This window comes from Trichosurus vulpecula, chromosome 1, assembly GCF_011100635.1.
Source record: "Trichosurus vulpecula isolate mTriVul1 chromosome 1, mTriVul1.pri, whole genome shotgun sequence".
Classification (NCBI taxonomy): domain Eukaryota; kingdom Metazoa; phylum Chordata; class Mammalia; order Diprotodontia; family Phalangeridae; genus Trichosurus; species Trichosurus vulpecula.
Genome location: NC_050573.1, coordinates 543,169,910 through 543,177,394, shown reverse-complemented (window position 1 = coordinate 543,177,394; position 7,485 = coordinate 543,169,910). Strand labels below are relative to the sequence as shown.

The following is a 7,485-nucleotide window of genomic DNA, read 5'->3' as shown; positions in this document are numbered from 1 at the left end:
ATTATTATTAATTGGCTGTTGTAAATACTACTAGTATGTGGAGAACATACTAAAGTTGCATAAAACACATTGGACCTTATTATTAATATGGAAAAAGCCGACCCTTCAATAACAATAGACCTATGGATTATCAAGAAGTATTCCAGATCTAAGTCATCTTGGCTGCTTCTGCACAAGCACAAGTTCCCCAGGCCAGGCGCATCTCATGAGAGTTCTCACTAGCCTCCAATATTAACATGGTAAAGTTTTCCTAGTTGAATGCTCCTTAAAGCTTGAGGCAATTGGGGGATCCAGAAAGATCTACCATAGGAGAATAATACAAGAACTAAACCTTGAAGTCAAGCAGGGACTCTCATGACATAGAGATGAAAGTATGTTCTAGACATGTAAGTGGTCAATCTTATTTGAAGGTAGGAATCTCTCAAGTTTGGGGGAACAGCAAGTAGGTAGTTTGGCTGGAACTGAACCTATAAAAGGAGAGAGGGAAAGTGAAAATAAACCTATAAAAGTAAATAGAAAATGGATTGTAAAAAATCACAGAGGAAACTGGAAAGTGTGGAAAGTTCTCAGGTAAGGACATGACGGGCTTCTGCTTTAGAAAGATTGCTTTCATACCTTGTGGCAACTAGTCAGAGAAATAGACAAGGAGCCAGGAATCTAGATGAGAGGCTAGCATGATAGTCTGGGTAAGGTAACAAGGGTCTGAAGCAGGGTGGGGGCCATATAAGTAGAAAGAAGGGAACAGATGGAAGATATGGAATCAATAAGACTCTACAACTGGATATAGGACTGGGGAGGGGGAAGAATGAGGAAGTTGGAACAACGACCAGGCTAAAAATTGAGGGTAACTAGAAGAATGGTGTTGGCAATGGTCACATACATCAAGAAAGGTGAGACAACATGTAACCTAATAAAACCCAAAAATCTAGTTTGGTTGGAACCTAATATTTACTAGTACATGTTTGGGGATATTAAAAAGCTGAAAAGGCTGGTACCATAACATGAGCCTAAGGCATTATAAATTTGTTTCTCTTTCTAGATACCACCTTCATCTAAAGAGATCATACCTGACAAAGCTCAACCATCAAAAGAAAGTGATTCATTGATGAATGCCAGTAGTGGTTACTCGAGCAAGGACGATGCCATAAGCCTCAGTAATGTGAGCACAAGGTCTGTGTCTGATGAAGAGAAAATCTGGTCTGAAATCCAAGAGGAGAAAAAACCACTAGAAGAATTAAAAATGACTGTGGACAAATACTTCCCACTCTCACCAAATGAGGGTCAGTGACTATCCAGCTACACACAATTCCTCTGGTCTTCTCCCTTATTCAGTTCTGCATTGGAGTGTAAAACAGTCTGGCTAATTTCTGATTAGACTGTTTCATGATGTACCCTATGACTTAGTCATCTAGCCTCCTTTATATGTAAAGTTGCTACTAATCACTTGCATGTAAGTTTATTTTTAAGAGTACAGCAGTCTTATGACTGTTACATATTCAGCTCTGAATAAGAATCTGATGCTGTTTTATGATTCTAGTGCCTGATGCTTTGGTTTAAGGAAAACGGGATGTCCTGATGGATTGGTCACATAGCATAGTTTAGCTTTCCTCACAACAGAAGCAAAGGGAATATCCTATGGATTGTCAAGGTCTCTAAGATTGGCTCACTACTGGTCTTTAGCCCCTCTTAATTCGAATGCCTCCCTCTGTTAATTACGCCCTATTTACCCTGCATATAGCTTGATTTGCATATATTTGTTTGCATGTTGCCTCCCCCATTAGACTGAGGGCAGGGACAGTCTTGCTGCCTCTTGTACTCCCAGCCTTTGGCACGTTGCCTGGCATATAATAGGTGCTTAGTAAATGTTAACTAAGTATGTTCAAGTAGAATTATTAATGCTTTTTTAAACATTCAAAATAGCTACTATCCAAGAAGCTTCAGAGGAAGACGGAGGTTATTTTGGAGACATGTCTTCAAAAGGCACAGCCTACTTCACATCACTAGGTTCTCTGCCAAGCCACCTCCAGCGCCAGGCATATAAGCATGCATTGGAAAATATCAGAGGTGCCAAGAACAACATCAGAAAACTCTTGTACCTTCTCTATGAAGCAATTGAATGGGTAAGATTTTGTATGCTCTAAGCTACTTCTAACACCAACCAGTTCCTTTCTAAGACCATTTTTAAAGAATCTAAGTTGGAAGGACCATTTAGCCATTTAGCATAAAAAGTCATATAGAGCCATTTAGTCCCTTGTCATTTAACAAGCAGTCACCCAACTTGTGTTTAATGACCTAGTAAAGAAGAACCCAGTCATTATTTCTTAAGGCAGCGCATTATAATTTGGTAAGTTGCCCCCACTCACTCCCTACACAATTCCTTTATGTATAATCTAAGTCTACCTCCCCCACCCCCCATTCTTCCTACTAGGAGCAGTAGATAAACAAACCAAAAAAAAAAAAAACCCTAACCTCCAGTACAGGCTAGCTCATTCAAGGACTTTAAAGTCTTCCTTTCTCTTGACTAATCATTGTCTATTCATCTGACATGGTCTTAAGGCCTGTCAACATTCTGAATGTTCTTTTGATCTCTATTCCATCAGTGTTGTTCTTAAAGTATAATGCCCAGAATGATCATATTAGAATCATTTGATTCTGGCCAGGGCTTAAACCCTATGTTGGGGACATTGCCTCTCAATACTGCCCAAGATTGTACAAGGGGGTACAAGCTTTGATGGATACTGACCTTATTTGTTATGCTGCACTGCCAGGTCTTTACCCACCTAACAAGGTAGACCAGGAGGTGCAGGGGTGGTGGTATGTGTGGGTGATTGGGGGGGATGGTAAAGTGGTAGAAGCAATCTTCTAGATTCCACTTAAGCCATGCTAGCCTTTCCATTGCGGCAATTATCTTTTTATGGCATGTATAAGAGGATGGTCTCCAACTATAGGGAAGGAATTATAAATTGCTGACTCATTAATAAATGCAGCATGCCTCAGTTCTGAAGAACACTGTTACAAGGCAGACCTATATCTTCAAGCTTTCCAAATGCTTTGTTCCACCAGGCTTATCAAAGAAAGCAAGATTCTGAGGATGGGCAGAATTGCCATAAGGCCCTATTTGAGCTGTGGATCAAGTGGAGTAGGAGGCTGTTCGAAAATGTCGATGGCAATACAAAGGTATCAGACTTACAGGCACATGGAAAATTAATGTCAAATTGATATCTCTTTGTAGATCGGATGGGTGACCTCAAGAACATTTGTTTAGTGTTGCTCCTATGTATTGCAAATGCCCAATTGCCTCAAGCTTCAAGGAGCATTCAACTAGGAAAACTTTACCATGTAAATATTGGAGGCTAGTGAGAACTCTCATAAGATGCGCCTGGCCTGGGGAACTTGTGCTTGTGCAGAAGCAGCCAAGATGACTTAGATCTGGAATACTTCTTCATAATCCATGATAAACTCAATCCAATTGGGGGATCCAGAAAGATCTACCATAGGAGAATAATACAAGAACTAAACCTTGAAGTCAAGCAGGGACTCTCATGACATAGAGATGAAAGTATGTTCTAGACATGTAAGTGGTCAATCTTATTTGAAGGTAGGAATCTCTCAAGTTTGGGGGAACAGCAAGTAGGTAGCTTGGCTGGAACTGAACCTATAAAAGGAGAGAGGGAAAGTGAAAATAAACCTAGAAAACTAAATAGAAAATGGATTGTAAAAAATGACAGAGGCAACAGGAAACTGTGGAAAGTTCTCAGGTAAGGATATGACAGGCTACTACTTTAGAAAGATTGCTTTCAGACCTTGTGGCAACTAATCAGAAATAGATGAGGGGCCAGGAATCTAGATGATAGTCTGGGTAAGGCAACAAGGGTCTGAAGCAGGGTGGGGGCCATATAAGTAGAAAGAAGGGAACAGATGGAAGATATGGAATCAATAAGACTCTACAACTGGATATAGGACTGGGGCGGGGGGGGGGGGGGGGGAGAATGAGGAAGTTGGAACAACAACCAGGCTGAAAATTGAGGGTAACTAGAAGAATGGTGTTGGCCAATATGTAAGACCTGAAGCCAATGTATATTTTAACAGATCACAAGAATAGGTTAAGATGAATTGGTAGACAACATGGCATGTTCCTAACATAACATTAAACATGTCAAAAGCTGGAATCTTCAGGAAGTCTTGGATTACAGAGCCTTTGGAAATAATACTCTATGAAACTCAAGACCTTAAGGCAGCTATATCGACCATAGGTCTGACTTACTATAGGGTAATTGTGTCCAACAAATCACAGGAGATTAAAAGAAAATGGCACCATGCTTTAGGGTTCAAGGTAAACTCAATTCTCAGACCTCAACACTTCTAATGGCACTTTAGTTACCAATTACTTATGCATTAACTACCCTAGCTGACTTTGAAACTTTCTGCATCCCTCAGAGGCTCTAGTGAACCTTCTATCTGAAGTATCAATAGACAATAGTATATCTTTGTAGGCATACCTATGACTTCCTTGAGGGTAGCTACTCATGGCTTGTGTAGCCTTCATAAGTACTAAATGTAGTATGTGAAAATAAAATGGCAAAAAATAAAGTAAGTTTTAAGATTATTTGAGGAAGATTTCATGGAGAATAGGGACTTCTGCTAGACCTAACAAAAAAAAAAGGGTAAATTTAGGCAGGGGGACAGAAAAGATAATCCTCAGCATAGTGATTTGAAAGGCACTGAGATCTTTCAGTATCATCCAGGCAGCCAGATGATGACTTTTCCAATATGGTGGGAGCTATTGTGGAACTTGGGGGGAGGGGTTGTCAGGGAGCTGCCTTTTACAATGTGCCTCTAGAGGAAGATTCTCTTGCCTTCTTGCTTTTTTGGGAATGAGACGGAAAAACTAGAGAGAATGTCAGGTTGGGAATAAAGGAAAGTATTCTAGGGATAAGATTATCAAGGCTCTTAGGAAACTTGTCAGTTGTTTGGTTTATTTTTTTTTATCCTGTTCTGGATAGAAGCTGTAGCTAGGTGACCACTCCTTAATATGCAGCAGAAATAGCTAAGAAATCAACTTGAGTCTGGTGTAGCTTAGTGACAAGGTCTTGTGAATGTGGACTCTAGAAGGCCAGGATATTTGAAGGAAGCAGATATTAGGTTGTGGTTGTGGCAGAAAGAGAGCAAAGGAGTGGTATCCCAGTTGTCCCTGAACCCTGATGTTTGAGAGGAGCAACAGTCAGCCTTGGAGAAGGCACCAAGGTATGTAGCTTCAGGAGAAAGCTAGATTCCATAAAAACCAGAACATGCTGAAGGAAGAGAAGGAAAAGACCTAGAATCAAAAGGTTGTAGATATAGAGCTGAAAGGAGTCTTGGAGGTATCCCTTTCACTTAGGAAAGGAAGAGACAAGGGCCTCAGGAAGGTTTAACTTTCAAAGCTCAAAGTGGAGGCAGGATTCAAACTTGGATTTTGTGACTCCCAGTTATGATCTTGCTCCAAAACTACAAAAAAAAAGCCCCTCAGGAGGAACAGAGGAAGACAGGGACAGATAAGGCTTAGGATTGAGTTTATTAGGGATTATGAAGAAGTATTCCAGATCTAAGTCATCTTGGCTGCTTCTGCACAAGCACAAGTTCCCCAGGCCAGTTGGATCTTATGAGAGAGGCAGGAAGAAAAAGCCTCAAGAAAAGGACCTGACCTCCACAGGACCCTCAGACACAGCCCAAAGCAGATGAGGAAGACAGCAAACAGGTAGCTGGGGCTAGGAGGGGGGAGAAGTAGGATGCCAGTACCTGGGTCCCAGCACTGAGCACATCATGCTAGTTCAAGCTGTGGACCAGAACAGTACAGTAAGATGCATCGGGCAGCTAGGTGGCATGGTGCATACAGCAATAGCCCTGGAGGCAGGAAGACCTGAGTTCAAAGTGGCCCTCAGATACTTAGTAGCTGACTAGGACGTGAAGTAGGATAACAGAAGAGATACTAGAAATCCTTTAAGTCAGCTGATTTTGGCAACTGATTTTTCCTTTTGCTATAATTTTTCCCCCTAATCCAAAGATGACTTTTGAACCTGAGTGACTAGAAGAATGGTGGTACTATTAACAGGAAAGGTAGCCTAAAGAAGTTTTTGTAGTTGGCAACAACTTTAGAATTCAACTAATTTGTTTTGCAGATGAGATTGAGGTATAAAATATCTTCCCCACAATCCCACAGGGAATGAGTAAAAGAGTAAGCATTTAAATGGAGTCTTAGTATGCCTAATCCAGGATTTGTGTAAAAAAAAAAGTTCCAACTATTTCCAATTGCCTACTGGATATCTATGTGTGTGTGTGTGTATGCCTTCTAAATCTATGCCAAAGCAATTAAAGAGGAGGTGATAGAAGGCAGAGGGCATTATTAATTAGGTCTTTTTTCAGAAATCTAGAATTAGTGCTTAAATGGGCAACAGCTGCATACTTACTAAAGTCTGTCTGTCCTCTCTTTTTCTTGCAGCTCTTGGAAATCCTGGCTCTGGCCATGTCCCATGGCATGGCTCTGAAATTACAGTTGGCCTTCATGGACCTCATGCCTCAAGTCCATGCCTCTCAAGCAGTGTACAAATACAAGACAAGCTCCGACTGGCTTTTCATGCCATGCAGGACATTTACACCACCCTTTCACTAAATAATAGGTTTGAAGATCTAGACAACTATCGTCTGACTCTGAGCCAATTCCAGCTCACTCAAGCCCAGGGAATTATAGAAGAATTGTTTTGTTTCTTAGAAGGTAGTATTCCTTCTGGTTGAAGTGTAGGACCATTTTCCCCCTCTCAATATCCCATCACAGGCAATGGCATTCCTTAAAGAAAAAAAATCTTGAAATAAGATATGGAATCAGGTTGATACTTTCAGATTCATGGCGAACGGTCTTATGCCAGTTCATACTTAATAACTGCACTCTGTATATTTTTCACATTATGCAAATAAAGTCACATTGAAAATTATTTGATTTAGCATTTGTGGATTATTTAAATGCAAAATAGGTGATCCTAGATTTGGGGCAGCGAGGGATAGAGTGCAGAGCCTGGAGTCAGACACATTCAAATATGACCTCAGACCCTCAATAGCCGTGTGATCATGGGCAGGTAACTTAACCCCTATTTGCCTCAGTTTCCTCATCTATAAGGATAACAGTACCTACCTCCCAGGGTTGGAGAGAGGATCAAATGGTTGAATAATTGTGCAATGCTAAGCAGTGCTTGGGACACAGTGTGATTTCCCTTCCCCCCATGCGGGGCTTATTCAAGGCCATGGAACTTTCTTTGATTTCTCTGCTACCACTACACCTCCCTCGAAGGGGGAGGAGCAGCAGGATGGAGAAAATCCAAAGGCCCTTGCTGCAAAGTGACCCATGTGTTTTGGAGATAATGAGATTAGTTCTAGAGGGTTTTAGTTTAGGCCAAAGGTGTTAGTCCTATGTGGCTTCCTTTCTCAGCAGAGCTAGAAAACTACGGATTCTGAATA

The 7,485-nt window shown here is 41.1% G+C and overlaps 1 pseudogene; it reads left to right on the top strand.

The window, feature by feature from the left end:
- The first annotated feature begins 519 nt into the window (after positions 1-519).
- On the top strand, positions 520-6,825 carry LOC118841541 (annotated as a pseudogene).
- Positions 6,826-7,485: the final 660 nt, after the last annotated feature.